The following is a 19,561-nucleotide window of genomic DNA, read 5'->3' as shown; positions in this document are numbered from 1 at the left end:
CTTGTATTCTAGTAGTGTTGTTGTGGTCCAAAAGATGACTTCTCAGTAAGTTTATTTTCCTCCTGATTATTTTCTTTGCACTGGTGAGGGGACAAAGGGCCAAAATACATCTTTCCTTGTACTATTTTGTGTTTATGCAGGAGGTTGGGAACAATTTCCCCTTGAGAATACTTCCTGACCTTTCTACAGACCCTCAGCAACCTTAATCTGGGTCATGACCCACGGAAGAACACCAGTGATCTATGACAACACTGAAGGAACTTTTGTGTCCAACAGAGAATAGTGTATTTTCAACAGAAATTCGTTTTTTCTTCATTGATTTGTGTCATTATTTCTGTAGCCATTTACACTTTTTCAGGAATATTTACATTTTAGCCTATTTCTTAGTGCTGACAACTTAATATAATGTCGCCCATCTGCAATCTGCATTCACAGGGCTGCCCTTCACTAATTTTTAAGAAGCTAAAAACAAACAAACAAACAAACTTGTAATCCCTTTACATAGCTTTGTACCAAATACAAGTCATTTAGCATTTACTTTGTATTTTGGCCTCTATTGGTTCCATATCATTTTCCTTATGGGTTAACTATTCAGCAGTGTTATTGGTGAATGAAAATTAGTACCAGACTGAAATATGAATGTGGTATGAATTCTTTTGAACAGTGCTATGTTTTGCCTAGAACTAATTTACTCTTGTGTTGTTTTCTGTCTTTAGATCTTGTTTATTTTCCTCCTTTTCATATTATTTGTATACTTTAATGATAATTATATCTGTAATAACTTCTCATTTTTGAAATATCTTGAAACCTATCAATTTTAAATTCAGGATTAAAGAATAATGAGTAAAATAAAGGGCAATGGGGTACATGAACATATTCTTTCTTTTACATATAGTTTTTGCATTCCTGGAGATTAGACTAAGGGGCACGATTTACCCTTTGGCAAGTCCAAATCTCTATTGTATGGAGATGTATTACATGAGCATTACTATATTTTGTTCTTATGTTTTAGTCATATTACATATAGCAACTTTTGCTATATGTGGAATCCTCCTATGAACACTGCAATATGGTAATTAAATTATCTCTCTTCAACTTCAGCAAGCATTGAAATGTATATAATGAATATGTAAAGTCATGTTAGTTAAATCTGTTATATTTTGCATATGTTCAAAATTATTCCTTGATGTTATCAGTCTATAGTGCAGTTTATTAAATACTTATGGTGAAGTAATTTTTGAAACACATCATAGAACTGCTTTCTCTTAAATTTGAAAGAAAACCTTTATATCTTTTGAAATCCTAAATTAAGTTTTCTCCATATTTTCAAAGTCACTCTGCTCTATGAAATATGTGTTAAAGTGCTCACAATTTTCAAGGACTTCCTGCATTTGAGACCTTCCTTTTTTTTTCTTGCACAGAGTTTTTTTTTATTTGAATATACATACATTTTAAACATTTCATCATTAACTGGCATAAATTTTCTGAATGTGGAGTCCAAACTTTTATAGATATGCTGCTTATAAAGCCATGACTTCCCACATAGGATGAATTTGAATAGTTTATGGAAATTGAGAGTAAACACATATATTTCATTTTATCAAGAGTCATGAAAACAGTCAGGAGCTGTGGCTGTACTACTTTGGTTGACTGAGAATCATTACTTTCTCAGCAATAAACTTTTAGCAAAGAAAAGGCTCTGAGAACTATTAACCAGTGGCTTATTTCTGAGACTTGTAATTCATATTTAACTAAATCAGTAAAGAGAAAATGATGCAATTTGCATAACTATGCTATTTAAACATGTCTCTTTTATAACAATAAATTAAGCAGCTATGTATATTTATTTATTTAAGATTTCATATGCTGTCCCTATGCCAAAACAAAAAGCTAAAATAAAAATCTTTAGCTTTTTTCAGAGATATCTTTTATGTTAATATCTGAAAGCATTTTTATAAAGATCAAAACTACTACATTTAATACAATTTCTCTAAATATTTAGATATTCCTTAAGATATTTTAAAAGTGCTTTTTCTCCTTTTTCCTTCACTTTTTTTTAAATCCAAAGACTACTCAGTGGTTGTTAGAAATATTGAGAATCAAATAATCATGAAATTGAAAGGAACTTAAAATTCTTGACCATTTGCCTATGCAATGTAAGAATTCCCAATGTTCTACTCAGTTTCTGCCTGCTCCCTCCCAGTGACAGGAAAATGATCGATGGGCGGATTCATTTTTTGGTATTTCTAATTGAAAGAACTCTAATTATGATTTCTCACCACATCCACCAATTGTTCCTGGCTGTGGATTCTAAATCTGCTCAAAGCACTATTCTGAACCACACACTTCTCCTTATATCACAAAAGACATTACTTCTGATGTCTTTGCTATGACATAATATTTAAAGGATCTTCTTTGGACAAGCTCTAGTGTGACAATACCTTTCAAATGTTGGTGAGCTCTCAAATTGAAAACAAGTGGCTAGATAAGCTCTAATCAGTTGTATTTACTTTATTTACTTTACTTTAAATAAATAGAACCCAAAAATACTGACATGACTTCATACCTGTCGCACAATTGATCAATATTGAACATCTTGGCAATTCAAAACCACAAACTATTTTCACATGGCCCTGGACAAATACATTTTCACTGACCTTAAACTAGGAATTAAATTTATCACCTAAAATGCCATATACTTCATGTTATATGATTATGTGATGATTTCTGACAGCCTAGTTAATAGTGATTAGTAATGAGAATCAGAAAGTAGGTTGGTTTGGCAGTTTTGTTTCAAGTTACCTCTTGAAGATTCACAACAATTACTGCATTTTTCCCCATTTAAACATACATGTACTTAAAAACATAATCTTGCATTAGATTGGGGTTGACAAGTTAGCTAGCTACAGCTGATGCAATTTGCTTTTTTCCCTTTTAGAGAATTGGGACTTTTTCACATCTCTAATTTTTTTGGCTGCTTTCCTATTGTTCATGATTTCTTCAAGGTTACTGACAGGGGTTTCATTATCTCCTCTGTGAGTCCTTTCAGCACTCTGGGATGTTACTCAGGAGATTTGAACTCATTTGAGGTGCTAGGTACTTTCTATTATCTTCTCATCTATTCTGGAATTCAATTCCCACTTAACGATGTTTGTTCTAACCTCACTAGTTTGAAGATCTTGTTCCTTGATAGAAAAGTTGGGAGAGAAAAAAATACAGTTGAATAGTTCTGCTTACTTTTGTCTAACATTGCAACATCTTTCCTAAGCAATGAATATAACCCTTGTTCATGCTCTAAAACCAAACCAGTAGTATGAGCAAGAACAATAAAAAGCCTATTTTTAATTTTTAGCTTTTTGGTCATTAATAACTAAAAGTTTTAATAATGAGAATTAGTGTACTAGTTAGAATTTCTTATACTGTGTCAACTGGAGATTGCCCTAAAACAGAATTTTTACAGAGCCAGCATATGGGAAAATCTTGCTGAGACTTAAATTCCATGATTCTGTCAAAGTGATAGGAGGATCATTAGCATTAGAGATGATTTTCTTTTCTTTTAGTTCTACAGTTGGATTTGTTACCACAAAATCACGAGACAGATTAGTTTCCAAAGTGAAGCATACAACTCTATTCCAAAGTCAATTCAAGCTTTAGTAGTAAAGCTCATTTTTGTGGCTTAATTTTTTAATTACTCTGCAGTTAAGAAGAGTGTTGTCTCCGAAATCATTTATGTAGAAGTTCTTTTGTCATAGAAGTTCAATGATAGGATATTGATAACATGAGTCTCTGAAAGAGGGGAGCTGGCCTTCTAGCTTATTTATTTTACAGGAAAGAAAAATGTTTTGAGGTATTAAACCTTTTGCATCTTGTATGTATATTTTTCTAATTTGAGGAGGGGAAGGGAAATAGCAAAATGCTGAAATAAGGATACAGGATGACCCATTGTAACAATGAGATGAACAAGACACTATTTGAAAAGAACTTTACAACTTTGCAGGGTGGGGGTAGTTGGGGAGGTAACAATGCTTGATATTACCTTACTCATTACCTTACTCATCTAACTGTAACCTCTCTGTACAGCATTTTTACAATAAAAACATATATATATATATATATATATATATATATATATAAAGAGGATATAGGACAGTTTGCATTTTCTTTTTTAGTCCTTAGGAGATAATATGAATTTATGCCTTAACATATGGTTAAAGAGTTTTATTTACACAGGCTTCTCTATACTAAATACATGTCAATATGTACACATTTATATATTACTTTCTATCTAAAGGAAACATTAATTAGCAGCTATGCATACAAATAGACACTTTCATTAGCTCATTTTCAGCCATACATAAAAACATTTTGAGTTGTTCTATAAAACTGTTTGAAAGAAATGTGACATCTGCCAAAATTATATATTTCAGACAAATTAGTTGAAAAGTTTGAACTGATTAAAGATAAGTTAAAATATATGCACATGTTAGCATATTAAAACTAGAGAAATATTAATACTTTGAATGAGTTTCTGTTGATATTTTTAAGAGCGCACAAATTACTGTTGTTTATTTGATAAGAATTACTCTAAAACTAGAAATACATGCAAATATGAAGTGACATTTCAAAATTACAAGTTTAAAAGAACACTTTATAAATTGTCCTGTATGACAGAATTAAATTACTAATGATATCAGCAGGCATAGTTATAAGACCACATCTCTAGAAAGATAATAAAATACTTTTTTTAAAAAAAATCAAGAGGTCTGGGAAGATTTACACAAACATTGATAGATATCTTCCTGGGATATGTGTAAGGGGTTATCACCAAACACAACTAAACATTCACCAACAGCCCAAGGAATTTAAACCCCTTACTTGCAAATCCAATCTTCAAGACCAGGCTCAAACTAAGTAGGCTGTCAAACATGACTTATACCACCCTTGCTCTTTTACTGCCCTTTGTGATTCTACTTCAGTGTGGTGTTATTACTTCTCTTTTTACTCTCTGCTTGCTTACAGAGGTTTTGCATACTTAGTCAAATTGTTGATGCTACAATGGTAGACTTTAATCAACTTGGTTTATCTCTGACAACTGTAGCTGTCACGGAGAAATTTTTCTTGTTTTAACTCACCTTTTGCAAACCACTATCTTTTGGTGACAATTTGTTGGAATGAGATGATCCCAAGTGTACATTAGTACATTGTGTCATGGTAACAAACACCAGGCTAATTCTTTGTAGGTCCTCTCATGCTTAATGCCATTGGATACAAGGCTCACTTTGCTCACTTGTGTGAGCAAAGCCTATGTCTCCTTCGTTTACCACTGGGTCCAGCTCAGTGCTGTGTAGCACACAGTAGGTACACAAAAAGTATGTATTGAATATCCAATAAGGCAATTGTTCAGTTAAAAAATGTATCATTACAAGGACTTGCTGTGTTATTGCAATAGCATCATTGCTTTATCAACCTAATGGAAAAAAATGTACTAACTATATGAACAATTTCAATGTTCTTATTCTGATCTGTACAGCCAGCTTTCTGTCTCTTTTTATTCTGTCTATTCCTTAAAAATATAAAATGGTGAAGGCTGGGAAGGACTATGTGTGCACCAGATAAACAAAATTTCTGGCTTAATAATTTGTGAAGCTGACATCCTCCTTTAGGACTCAAAATATCATATATTTGCAATTTTCCAGAAGTACTATTCTTTTCCCCCAGATATTCTGCTTCTCCAGATACTTTCAAGGTGAGAAAGTGGTTTTTAAATGGCTCTTAACTTACTAGAACATTCATGGTGTGTCATCTCACAGACGTAGGGAAGAGTAAATCATTTCATCTTCCATATGGCAGGATCAGTCTCTTTATATATGGAGTTTAACTGAAATACACACACACACACACCATATACTTTTCAATTACAGTTATTTTTATATGTGAGCTATAGATATATGTGTATATGGATAGAATCCCTTTTTAAAAATTCATTCACTTCACAAGCATGGTTAGTCCCATTGTAAAGATGATAAACATGAAATTAAGAAAAAATATGGCATAGCTAGTCAATGCTATGCATGGATTTTGACCTTGGATTTGTCTGACTCCAAAGCCCATACTTGTAAGATCACTCTATTTACAATGAATCCTGAACTACTGTCAGCCAATCTGCCAGGAAATTAACCTTCAAAGTGTGATTTGTTCCCCAGGGGATCTTAAGGCTACCTTGCTACAATGCACCTGGATTCTACAGGTGCTCATCTTAGAAAAGTCTACTGAAACCTGATACAATTTCCAATGCCAGAGAGAAAATTAAATACTGGTTAAAAACCTACTGACATTGACTGCATTCTTGACTCAGACTCAGTAATGATTTCTATTTCACTTGTAAAAGTAACGTGAGCTATCCAACAGAAGACTGTAAGTTGGAATCTCACGATATTAATATTCCTGCTTTCAGAGTGAACTGATTGCCAGCAATTCAGTAGACATAAATCTTCCTGGAACCCTGCGGCATTGGAATTTGGTGCATTGTACGCTCGTGAAACGCTGGTTTCCCTGGGTTCTACACGTCCTGATGTCCTTCATACCTAGGACTATTTTATTTTTCTCTTCCAACCACTGCTGTTCTCAGGAATTCTGAATCCCCATTTTTTATTTACTCATGTCTCTTATCATTTTAACAACCAAAAGTATGCTAATGGCCGGGCGCCGGTGGCTGACGCCTGCAATCCTAGCTACTCAGAAGGCTGAAATCTGAGGTTCATGGTTCAAAGCCAGATTGGGCAGAAAAATCCATGAGACTCCTATCTCCAATAAACTACTAGAAAACCGGAAGTGGTGCTGTAGCACATGTGGTAGGGCGCTAGCCTTGAGCTGAAGGGCTCAGGGACAGCACCCAGGCCCAGACTTCAAGCCTCACGACTGACCCAAAAGAAAAAAAAAAGTATGTTAACAACTTCCATATCTTTACATATTTCCTCATCCTTCCTGCGATCTTCAGATGTGTAAATCTAAATACTTTCCCCTTGTGTTCCTCAGAGTGATCTCATATTTTTCGTGTATTCAAGTTAAAGTTGCCATCTCCCACACCTTCTTCTTTGTTATTTGTTCCTTGCTTTACCTTGTATTTCTAAAGCATGGGATCTCAGATTTTTTTTGTTCAAGTTTCTGAGAAAATAAAAGTTAGGTCTTTACCTGTTGCTTATACGTATGTCCCTCAAATAAAAGATCTGTAACAGCGCCTTTCAACTATTTCACCTACATTCAGGAGAAGTCAGTCTTTTTTTTTTTAAAGTTTATTGGGCATATGAATATTTTGGGGATTTTGATAACAAGAGGTCCTGGTTTAGTAAGTGGGGGAAGTGGTGTGAGGGTGGGGGTCTTAGATTCTGCTCCCACAAATTGGCAGTACTACTGAATGTAAACCACATTTTGAAGTCGTGTCTCCCCTCCAGGTTCTCTCTCTTGTGGCAGCCTCCCTTTACTTTGATTGTAGAATGAGCTAGAGAATGTATTTGTCCTCTGATTAAAGACTTTCTGTTTCAAACACTGGAGAAATTCATGTTTCATCATATGGCTTCCCAGGACCTTTGAATCCAAGCCCCCATTCATCTCTCCCCCTCTCCCTCCATGCACCGCATGCATTTTCAGTGATATACAAGTCATCCTGTGGCCTCTTTCTCCAAAAGGCCTTCTCAGATGTGCATTTACCTCCTTTTATTGCCTCTATGCTCTTAGACATTTATTTCTACCTGTTTATTTCTTGTTGATTTTAGAATAACCTTCTTTAGGTGAAGGAGCATGTCTTCATTACCATCTTGGTTTCTATTCAACAATTGTGTACTGTGTTACAACGAACATATTCCACCTTTCTACTTTCTCCTTTAAAAAGCACATTTGCCTCTTTTTTTTTTTCTTTTTCTTTTATTGTGAAAATACTGTACAGAGGGGGTTACAATTACATGGGCAAGATAATGAGTACATTTCTTATCAAGCATTATTGCCTCCTCCTTTGTTTCCCCTTCCCATCCCTTCCCACCCTCCCCCCCCCCCACCCAATCCTTCCTCTCCTTCCCCCCCCCCACCAAAGTTGTAAAGTTCGTTTTCAACATAAGGACTTGTACATCTCATTGTTGCAATGGGTCCACCTGTATCCCTATTTAAACGATTTGTTTTTCCCCTTCCCCTCCACAAATTATACCTCTTGAAGGAAAAATATGAATATGCTATCATATTTTGTGGGAAAACTACAGAATAAGCTTGATGAATTGTATTATTTTCAGAAACAGTGGCAGAGAATGATTCAATAAATTAATTAGAAACTTTCTGTCTTTGTAGCACATTTTACTCATGGATCTGAGATAAATATTCTGCTTTTTTTCTTTTATCATTTAAGGATGTAGAAAACTATATGATATTACATTATGGGAATATTACTTTTATAAACAAATTTATAATGATAACTACTAATAATTATTAATAGAAAAAAACCAGGCCATAATGATAAGCACATAGAAGGTATGCTAATTAATAACAGAATCAACTGAAAAAGACTGAGGTATATAAAAGCAAAACAACACAATAAGAATATACTATTATATATAGTATAATAATATATAGCAATCTTTACCATATATCACACTGTTGTTTCTTTAAAAAGTACTATTAATTTAAAGTTTATGATCTTATTTTCAATATGCAGACATCTTATTGGAAAAAACATAATAAATTCAGCTGAAACAATCTTATGTCAGGTATAATCATGGAGGAGGTGAAAAAAATAGTTTAGATTTCATTCTGGTTGTGTTCAGATGACTTATTAAAATGTGCAGGTAGGGAAATGCTCCTATTGGTAGATCAGCAGTCACATATTTTGCCCTGTTCTGGCAGCATACCAAGGAAAATCCGTGATTGATGACTTGTGGAAAGATTAGAAGAAGGAAAAATATATGCTACACTTGCTTCTCTACAGGCAGACTGAATTTCCCTCCCCCCTTTTTTTAAAGCAAAAAATCATTCTTAAAGCTATTCACATGTAGGGAAATTCAGTTGATTTTAAAGCCTTCTCTCATGAGAAAATGTAGAGGTAAATAATAACTTAGTTTATGAACAAATGGCTCTTAATAAATAATGGTAATATCCAATTTCCTTCCCTCTCTAAGTTAATGAATTTCTGAGCTTTTCTAAAAGGAAGTGATACTCTTAGCAGAAGTATTAAACGTGCTTCATATACAATCCCATGCATTTTTTTATTGAATGGTAGTTTATACTGCTTTCTGACTTGCCAGTACTTTTAACTTATTCATTTTGTTTTATTACAATAATAAAAATGCATTATATAATTTGCTCTTGCAATTTAAGAATTTGCTTCAACTTTTTTCCCCCAGGTGAAACAGTCCTTAATTCTCTCCACTCTACATTCTTTTGAGTGGGTAGGGGCTAACCCCAGCCTCTCCTTGCAAAAATGAAAACAAAACAAAACAAAAAAAAAACAAAGCAAAAATAAAAAAAAAAACACCCCAGATCTTTTCTATTTTAAATCAAGTCTTGTTTTTCTTTTCCTTTTCTTTTGTCAGATGGCATGTTTTCTTTGAAAGATTCGAAATGCTTTGTAGAATTCAAATAAGCTCAATTGACCTACTTTAAAGTTTTACAAAGGAAAACATCTTAGTGACAGTGCCTTTAAAACAAATTGTTCAGGTGGAGTTTAGATTTTGATACATGGCAGGGTTGTAATATTGTTGAAGGACACTCAACTGAGTGTATTTGTATTTACTTTGGGCTTTTTGGAGGCGGAAAATAATGTTACTTTCTAGCCAAAAGAAAGTAATATAAAGTTGCTATTGAAGGGACACTGACAAAGCTAGATTTATTGCAAAGCATTCTTAGCTTAGTGTAGAAATGGTAAGTGCTAGGGAGAGGTAAGAGTTTGTAGACATGCAAAGAAATTACTTAGACTCAGCCTCCTCACTTCAAAACCATATGTCAGTTCCTTCTAGAAACATCCCCTTTGGTGACATGTTCGCCTACTGTGTTTTGGTGGAAGAGAGTTTAATTAAAGTACATTTGTATCTCTATGGCATCTTTAATTCACAGATGTTTATGAAATAGTCTTAAGAGACAAAAGTACTCAACAAAGTGAAACAAGGAAGAGGGAGAAAAGAAAAGAGTTCTTAGAAAATTGCTTGTACTAAGATTTATTTCAGGAAATTTCAGTAACAGAAAAGCTCCTCCGTAATAAAAAGTTTTCTATAAGTTGCCTCATTAAATTTACTTGTCAAAGAAACATTGAATCAACATTTTGTGTAAGGCTCTAGTAGGGTCTGTTTGTGTGTGTGTGTGTGTGTGTGTGTGTGTGTGTGTGTGTTTTAAAGGGTTAAACTTATTCTAAACTTATTCTTCACTCAAAAATGGAATAAGGTCCAGTGTCATGAAAAGATAAATTGAAAGTTAAATGTTTTCCAGGCGTCGTCTTTCTCTTAAAATTACAGAACAATCAAAATATTGCTGACACTGGAGCATTTGCTCTCTGAAGAAATAACTTATAATGAAAAAAACACACAAGTGTATAACAATTCTAAAACATGCCCCAGCTTATCTAGTTTTGTATGTGTTTAAGCTACTGAAAGTAATATAATTGATGAATATTTATTTAAAATAGCATACATGTATAATAAAATATGTTCCTCTTACATATAAGAACAAAGCTGTAATAAAAGTATTATATTAAAAACAATCCTATATTTCTATTTCAAAACTATGTCATTATTCAACCTTAATTATTTACCACTCCAGGTCCCTATTATTCTCTTCCCTGCTTTATTCCATTTTCTCCTGAACATTGGAAAGAACAATGATACAAATATGTAAAGATGTTTTCCTCATTGATACAAACAGCAACATTAAAAGTCTTGATCAGTGTTAGGTGCAATCCCTACCTGGAGCCACCCTCACATTAACATATTACTGATTACATGCTAATTTTATGACATATTCCTGGCATAAAGAAGTAGATAGAGAAATAAAACTTTACAGAATATCACCAGAATATTACATACAAACCCTTGGAAAATTTTAGCAACAATGATGATAATGATAGTAATCACTATATAAGGGTAACCATGCAGAGTATCCTAATTGCAAGAAATATTTACTTATATTCTAATATGTAGAAAATAATACTAATTTTCTCTTGGAGATACAGAATCAAGACATAAAACATGAAATAGATATATACAAACAATTGATACTTTTTAAAGTTTAGAAAATTATTTTATATTTATAGTTTAAGTTGTATTTTTTGATAGTTTACATATCTTACTCTTATGTTCATGGAAATTCGATTTGGGATTTTTTTTCTTCTCAAATCACTGGCTAAAAGTTTTGACCTTTTAAGAAAAATCCAACATACAGCTTGAATTGACTAAACCCATATGAGAATTGCCTTGGTAGTCTATTGGAGCAAAATCATTACAATTGTATAAGGTGGCTTAGAGAGAAAAATGTTTTTTCCACTTTGCATGGAAACATGAACATCCTGTTTACTAGAGTGTTTGCCTCGGAAATACATGTTTGATAAGAGACCAATAAGCTATCTATTAAGCAATGACCTTGACATAATTAAGAGATACAATAAATGCTTTTTAAAGCCCTCAAAAAGAATCTGACTAGTTTCTTTTTAAACGATAGCTTTTGTATACTGCAGAAATTACTGTTTTTAGGGACATTTTCATTGGAGTCAAGTTTCAAAATTTGTCCTAAGGGCTTAAAAAAAAGTTGTGAAATGGTAAAATTGATTGAGAATTGCTCAAGTATAACACTTGGAAGAAAACCTTCATCAGAATAATACTTTAAAACGTGTGATCTATGAGGCCCCAAATGTGAACACAGTTCTTTTTTCTTACTATGATTTTTTAAACACAGAAATGAAATGTCATGATTCTGTGAACTGAAAATTCTTTGATGTTTCCATTAACTTGGCCTAAAATTTAATAAGGAAATAATGCCCTTTGCTAGCTCCATAAAGGAAACATATCACAGATAAAATCTGACTCATAGGATGCTCTGAGTATATTTGCCTATATTTCAATTGTGGTAAAATTTTATCAGGAAAAGTAATTCTTCAGTAAAGAATTTTCAGTTTCTTTTTATTTTCTTGTAGTTGTATTTTAAACATTCAAGTGAATGTAATAATCAAAGTGATACTATCCAACTGTTTCAGGGAGAGAGGGGCAATTTATCAGCCCTAAATGTAAGTTAACATTGATTTTATTGTTGTTAAAAAGATATGATATAACGCTTTTACATATTCTTAGTTTTTATCAGGAAAAAAATCATTCAGCATAGAAATTATCTGGTGCTTATTTTCTTTGTCAATATGCTACATACTTCCATAAATAAATAATATTCTTTTTGATCTCTAACAATTCACACACCTAGTCTCAAAGTACTAAATCAAACTGGCCAGGATGTTTTGGAAAAAGCATCTAAGCTAGTTTGGAGAGCCCTGCTTCCGAAGCGTGAGTGTGACCTGATCTTTTGGTGGGAACAGCTCAAGGTGCTCTCACCAAACAGGAGTTGAGAAAAAAAATGGACTAGGGTGATTAATGTTTGATTAACATTTAACTCTAGTTAGGAAGCTTGCCCAAACAACCATGCACAGAATAATTCCCTTTACACTTTCCAAAAGTGCCCATCGCTTTGAAAAGCTTGCCACTGCAATGGCACTGCCTTTCAATGGTGTTGGCTACTCAGAATGATGGGGGCACTCTTTGTTTGTCAGTTCATTAATTTATTTAAGATGTGTGTATGGTCAAATTCATGAAGGTAATAAATCTCTTTTGTAGAGACAGATAATTACTTAAACATGGCAAGACACAATAACATAGGACTTAATACAAAGCAAGCTTAGCATATGCATGATAGGAAACAATAGAATCCAAGTATTAATAGCAAATAAAAAACAGTTCTCAATTACATAATCATCGAAGAGAACACATTTAGAAGTTGGGCATTTGATATTTTCTCTCTCTAACAAGCTTGCCTTATTGCTAGATACTTTCCCACATAAAATTCCACTAATGCCACTGTATTCAGGCCCCTAGGGAGCCCTTTCGCCTCTTGAAAATATTTTGGGGTTTCACAAAAATCGTTTGCCTGTCTCACTGGATTGAACCTCAAAGACTCCTTTGACGCAAGTGTTATTTTGACCACGTGAACATGGTTTCCATTTTTTAACTAGATTAAAACATGCATGAACAAACTGCTCATTGAACTTTAATGTTGCTTTGTTGCTTTGATGGTTTACAGATTTCTGTTTCATAGATGCTTCCCCCCCATACATTCTAAAAGTGAAATGATACATTGTAATTTGAATGATAATTTTGTTTTGATGATTTAATTGATAGCAGACAAGAGAGATCCAATCCTTGCTTTTCCATTTATGTTTTTCCCCCTGCTGAACAGATGAGACAACTAAGAGTTTCATAAACATCTGTAAATAATTATGGGATGTTACACTAAACTGCATTTCCTTTACCTTCACCCGGGCTTTTCTTGAGGAGCTACATGGTAATCCTGGTTCAGACAAAGAGCAACTTCTTCTTGTCACTCAGAAATCCTTTACATTTCGTTAGTTTAGGTGATGATTAAAGGCAACATGCCCACATTCATTTTCATGACTCCAGAGCAAGTTTTCCTGCATCTTTTACTGTTATCATTCCATCAGTATTTGCATCCATTGCTTCTTAATTCAGAAGAACATTGCAATGGGCTGTTCTGTACTCTTTCCCTCTTTCTCTCTCTTGCTTTCTCCTTTTCTCTCTTCCTTCTCTCCCTCTCTCTATCTCTATTTCTTTTTCTTCTTTCTCAACTAAAATACTCAACTCTCCTGGGTTCTCCACAACTGTTTTTGCAAAAACCCTCATGGAACATGTTGGGGTGAAAAATCAGTACATGGCTTTGTCTGCTTGCTTGATCTGTGGCAGTACCATATTTTAGAAGATTTGTTTATCTTTGTGTGGACATGTTTTTTTTTTTTTTAAAGGAAGCAGTGCTGGCTGTTCAAACTCATTCTACCTCTGCTTCTTCTAAAAAGTGATTCATTTCTGTTTAGCAGCTATTAAAAAGATTAGATGACAGCGCAAATGGACTCTGACATTCAATGTGAAACGTCTTCAATGAGTGAAGAAAAAAAAATTCTGCTACTAGAATGTCTCTGTTGGCTTCAGTCCTAACAGGAGCTTAGCAGGAAGAAAATTTCTATCAGCAAACTGAAAAACAAATCAAAACATTTCCATTGAGTGCTGTTTGGTTATTCTAACACATAAAAGGTCAAAGATTGAGAAGCTACTATATATTTATTTTGACCTACTGCCTTGTCTTTTCAGTGCTGTTTTCTATTTATGGAAGGTTGTAACTGTGGTTGTAGACTTGGGAAGTTCTTACAGTGTTCCCTAGATAAACTGTTTTTCTATAAATCCTCTCTCTATACTCCTCCCATTCAACTCCCAACATCAGGGAAGTTTGCAATTTTAGTAGTTGATTGCAATTACCCACTGAAAAGTTTAAAACTGGAGGGTTTTTTTTTTTTTTTGTTAAATCATTAAGTCATTTATAGGAAGCAGAAACAGAAGTGGAACACAACTTTAACTTAACAATGTTTTCTCTTTTGAAAAGTTTTTTTTTAATTTTTGCACTTTGATTGAAGTATAATTTGCATATTACATACATATATAATACACATATGTTTCACAAGACAGTCATATGGCCAGTACTAGGGTCCAGAAAGAGAACAATGAAGTCCTTCTCAGATGCCCTGTGGGTCTCTTTTTTGGCCAATTTAATAGCTATCCTGAATTTTAACCATTTTAATTATGTTTTCTATAGGACTTAGGCAACTTATTATAAAGTGAATGTCCATTTAACACTCATGACCAAGTCAAGTGTTACCCCTAAACTGCTCCATATGCTCCTTCCTGATCATAGCCATTCCCTCCCCTCATGAACCTGTAATCAAATCTTTTTTTAGTTTACCTGGTTTCACCATGAGAGCACTGATCCTTGGACATTTAAAGTATATTTCATTTCAGTAGCTTGGATAGTTCTCTGCATTTGCAAATACATATATAAAATATTGATTTGTATTTACTTGCTATTGCCAAATGTTGACACTAACATTGCATACTGAAAACCTTCCTCTTAAAAAGCTTGCTAGAGACAAATGTTAAAATATGTTAGTCAATGATCTGGAAGAAGGAACAAATCAGTAACTAACAGTCTCATTCTACTCCCAAGGAGGCCAGGGAATTGAAGCAGCAGGGAGGAAAAATTAACTAACTGGGTTCTCCCCGGAGGCCAAATTTTTGATTACTGACAGATTTGCATTTTGCCTGTTTGTACCTTACCTGGAATATGAATGAACAGAGAACCCCAGTCTCCAGCCTGACAGTCCCCTTTACTTTGTAAAGAACACTTATTCATCACCTCATTAAATAGAAGAAAATGAACAACATACAAATGTCGTAGATGAGAAGACAGTAGGGGTGGTCGTCTATTAATTCTAAGCTAGGGGAAGAGAATGTCCCATCAGAGGATTCTGAAATCTTCATGGCCTTTGAGAGTGTTTTTATTTTTTTTCTTTTGTCATTAGCATTTCATTTACAAATGGCTCTGAGTCACAGGGGGCAGTGCATATAATTGGAAATTGAGGAGAACCAACCAAACAAACAAACAAAAATCACACAGGCAAAGTCACAAGGCAGAAGAAACAGCCCTCCTTACCAAGAGCATTCCCTTGCACAGTATTTCTTTTGGCAAAGTTTAGACATGTCTTTCTAGTTAACAAATGTATTCTGCTGTCAGCTCCTTTTAAGAATTATACTCTGAGCTTCATGCCAAATAACCTCTTTAAATATTAATAAATAACTCAAGGTATCTTAGAGAGTCTGTGCTTGAGGAATTATGCTAATACTTTCAATGGAACTGACAGAGGGAATCCCCCTTTAGATGGCTGCTCCCAGGAGCACACTTTTCTGAACACAGCCTCCTCACTGGTGCTCTCCCATTAGAAGTGGAATGAGAAGGAAGTCGATGGATTTTATTCATATGGACTGTGTTGTACTACCTAATGCAGGCCCCTCTTAAACTATGTAGTTTCATTGTCAGGATTCTCTATTGTTAATCTAAACCAGGCAGTTCTGTTCCCAACTGTACAACCAACAGCTTGATGTCTGCTACATAGACAAAGGAAAAGAAAGAGGAGTATGTAGAGATTTAAAATAACTCAAAGGATCTACTTCTGCTTCTTGTATCCATGAGGTAGGCTAGTATCCCAGTATCATGGAATGAGTCTTAGACTGTTTACAGGCCACAGGAATTATTTGTATGTGGTTATTTTTAAAGTGTTATTTTAGTTAAGTGATTTCTTTGTGTAGCCTATCTCTCCTTAATTTGTATCAGCTAAGGCAAAAAAATGGTATTTCCTCTTGGTTATCTTTAAAATACTCAAAAACTATCTCTTGAATAGCTCACCCTCACACTCTGACTCAATCAAAGAGATAGAAACAACTCTGTTAGATATGCATAAATCACAATTCATGATGTCAGCAGAGCTGTGGTAATTTTTAAGAAGGATACAAGATACAGGAGAATGATCTAATGAGGTAACCCTTTGGCTTAGCTTTCTTCATCGGAAGTGGGTAAAATGAATATTGTTTTTAGTTCTCTTTCCTCAAGCACAGTATCAAGCAAAAGCCTCAATATACCTTGCTTAGTTATACACATCACATTCATCAAAAGCAAATTAAAATAGAAATTTACTGCAATTTATTTGCATTAATCTTTCTTTGTGAAATTGATGTCTTTAAAAGAAAACAGACACATGAAATTTTATTTTGCACAGAATTGGGATTCTAGAATATGCACAGTATTATAAAAGATTAGAAAATCATTATTCTGTAATGGAAAGTATATAATTAAAATATTTGGACGAAATATGTGTATATAGTCATTATTTGTAATAGTTATTGTTATAAGATCTGTTCCTATTCACTGAAAGTTTCTGATGCTAAATGTGAGTTGCTAAATTTATTCTTTTTTCCCTCACACTAACCATCCTGCCTCCAATTCTTTGGACACAAATTAGGTATCCAACAACTTAATTCAGTATTGACTTTAAACAAGATAGAATCAGATGCCACAGGTTAAGAGCTCATCCATTTCTCTTGCTAGTTATATACACAGTTGGAGTCCATTGGTATCCATTTCTCTTGCCAGTTATATACCCAGTTGTAGTCATCCAACCAACTATAAAGTGAGGGTTCTCATGGCTCCCTCTTTGAGTTTAGAATTTTCTGGTATAGCTCACAGAATTTAATTAAGCCAGCATGTTTCTAACTACTCCAATCTAATTATAGGTGGTATTTTAAAGGATCCAGCTGGATAACCATGTAGAGGTGCATAGGATGGTGTCTTAAAAAACTCCTAAATATAGTAGCTTCATTAAATAGTTTTAGCAATTGAGTTTCTCTATGTCATTTAGATGTATTCAATTCCAACCCTCTGAATCTCATCTTTTAGCTTTATGAAGTTTCTATCTGAATATGATTGAGTAAAGCAATAGCCCTTGGTGATCAATTTAACTTTCAACTCCTCATCTTTTTCCATGGTTCATTCCATTGAAGTTCTAACCTTTCAACCATATAGTTCATTCTTTAGCAAACAGTTTTCATCCAAAATTATCTTGGGGCCCAGAAAAAAAGACATTTCATTAAGATAAACTCATTATATACACAATGGAATTCTATGCCTTCATCAGAAAGAATGACATTGCCCCATTTGTTAGGAAATGGAAAAACTTGGAAAAAGTTATATTAAGTGAAGTAAGCCAGGCCCAAAGAAACACAAGTCCCATGGTTTCCCTTACTTGCAATATCTAGTATATGTATGAGTCAAACGGAAAAGGTCAGATAATGTGATGTTAGGAAAATGAACCCTTAGATATGTATTTTAATGTTTTTTTTTCTTTCATGCATGTGTCTCTAACGCATTTATAAGATTATTTCTTTGTTGCTTTGTATTTCCCTCCCCCACAGTATAACCCCTGCTTTCACTATATTTGATGTCAGTATAACTTGTGGAGGAGATGGGGAAAAACAAGTCGCTTAAAGATTCAGGTGGACCTGTTGCAACAATGAGAAGTACAAGTTGTCATGTGAAAACCGAGCTTTACAACGTTGGGGGGGGGGAAGATTGGGTGGGGGGGAGGCTGGGAAGGGATGTGAAGGGTAAACAAAGGAGGAGGCTGCAATGCTTGGTAAGAAATGTATGCATTATCCTGCCCATGTAATTGTAACCCCTCTGTACAGTATGTTCACAAATAAAATTAAAAAAAAAAAGATAAACTCATTAAGATAAACTCACTCCTATTACTCAGGAAATTCCAAGGTTTAAGAAGCTCTAATGCAAAAACAACATATATCTATATCTATCTATCTATCTATCTATCTATCTATCTATCTATCTATCTATCTATCTATCTATCTATCTTATTGCATCACACTGTCACAATTATGTTGTATAACATTGCAATGAAGTCTGAATTAGGGTACACTGAAGCATTGTTCCTAAGGGAAATACAGGGTTGGATTCCTATATGACATTTTTATTAAACTGATACAAGTTATGCACTAAATATTTCTCCTTTTGTATTTTTTTCCTCTTTGGAGACACTATGTTTAAAACATTATTGCTATTTATGTTGAGCTAATGGCCAACAATTTATGCTCAAACTTGTTCTAATTCTTATCCAACATGTATGTTATATCCTTTTCTTTGTTTTTCTTTAAGATATTATAACATAGGGTGATAATGACTTGTTGAACTTTAGCTCTTCATTTAAGGTGATTTTACACAGTGAGATTACCTACACAAAGCACAAAAGTATGAAAAAGTCACACTTAGTGCACCATGTAAATGATATTGTTTACTGTGTAAAGCCTGTTACAAGAACACAGAATCCCCTCATTTGACCTCAGTTGAAGATGTGTGCATCAAGGAGCTTGAATTTTTTTGTGATCAGTATTAAGTTTTAGAATTATTTAAAATATACACAGACATATATACATATAAATTTTTTCATATTTATATAACATATTTCATATCAGGAACTCATTCATTAGTAGTTACTAGAATTCATGTTGTTTAAAATTAACTTTGAAGAGTTACACAAAGGAGTTTTCATGTACAAAGCAGCCTAGAAATACAAAGTTGAAAATGGACTGTCTCCCAAAGGTTTTTTGTGGGCTAGAATCTTGCTTCTCTATGTGGTAGTGTTGACATGACAAGCCTCTTAACGTAGTTGGGCCTGAGAAAAATTAATTAGGTCATGAGGGCTCTCCTCTCATCAATGGATTAATGTTATCTCCTTGAATTTTATCAGGTTGGATGGGAGTGGATTCATTTCTGTGAGGGTGGGTATGTTACAGAAAGGAGGACCTGGCTTCTCCCCAGTCTTTTCTTTCTGTCTTGCCATGCATGTGATCTCTCTCTACCTCTTGCAAGCATT

This window comes from Dipodomys spectabilis, unplaced genomic scaffold (assembly GCF_019054845.1).
Source record: "Dipodomys spectabilis isolate Male_0828 unplaced genomic scaffold, ASM1905484v1 ptg000783l, whole genome shotgun sequence".
Taxonomy (NCBI): Eukaryota; Metazoa; Chordata; class Mammalia; order Rodentia; family Heteromyidae; genus Dipodomys; species Dipodomys spectabilis.
The sequence above is the reverse complement of the archived record's forward strand: the minus strand, read 5'-3'. Positions refer to the sequence as shown.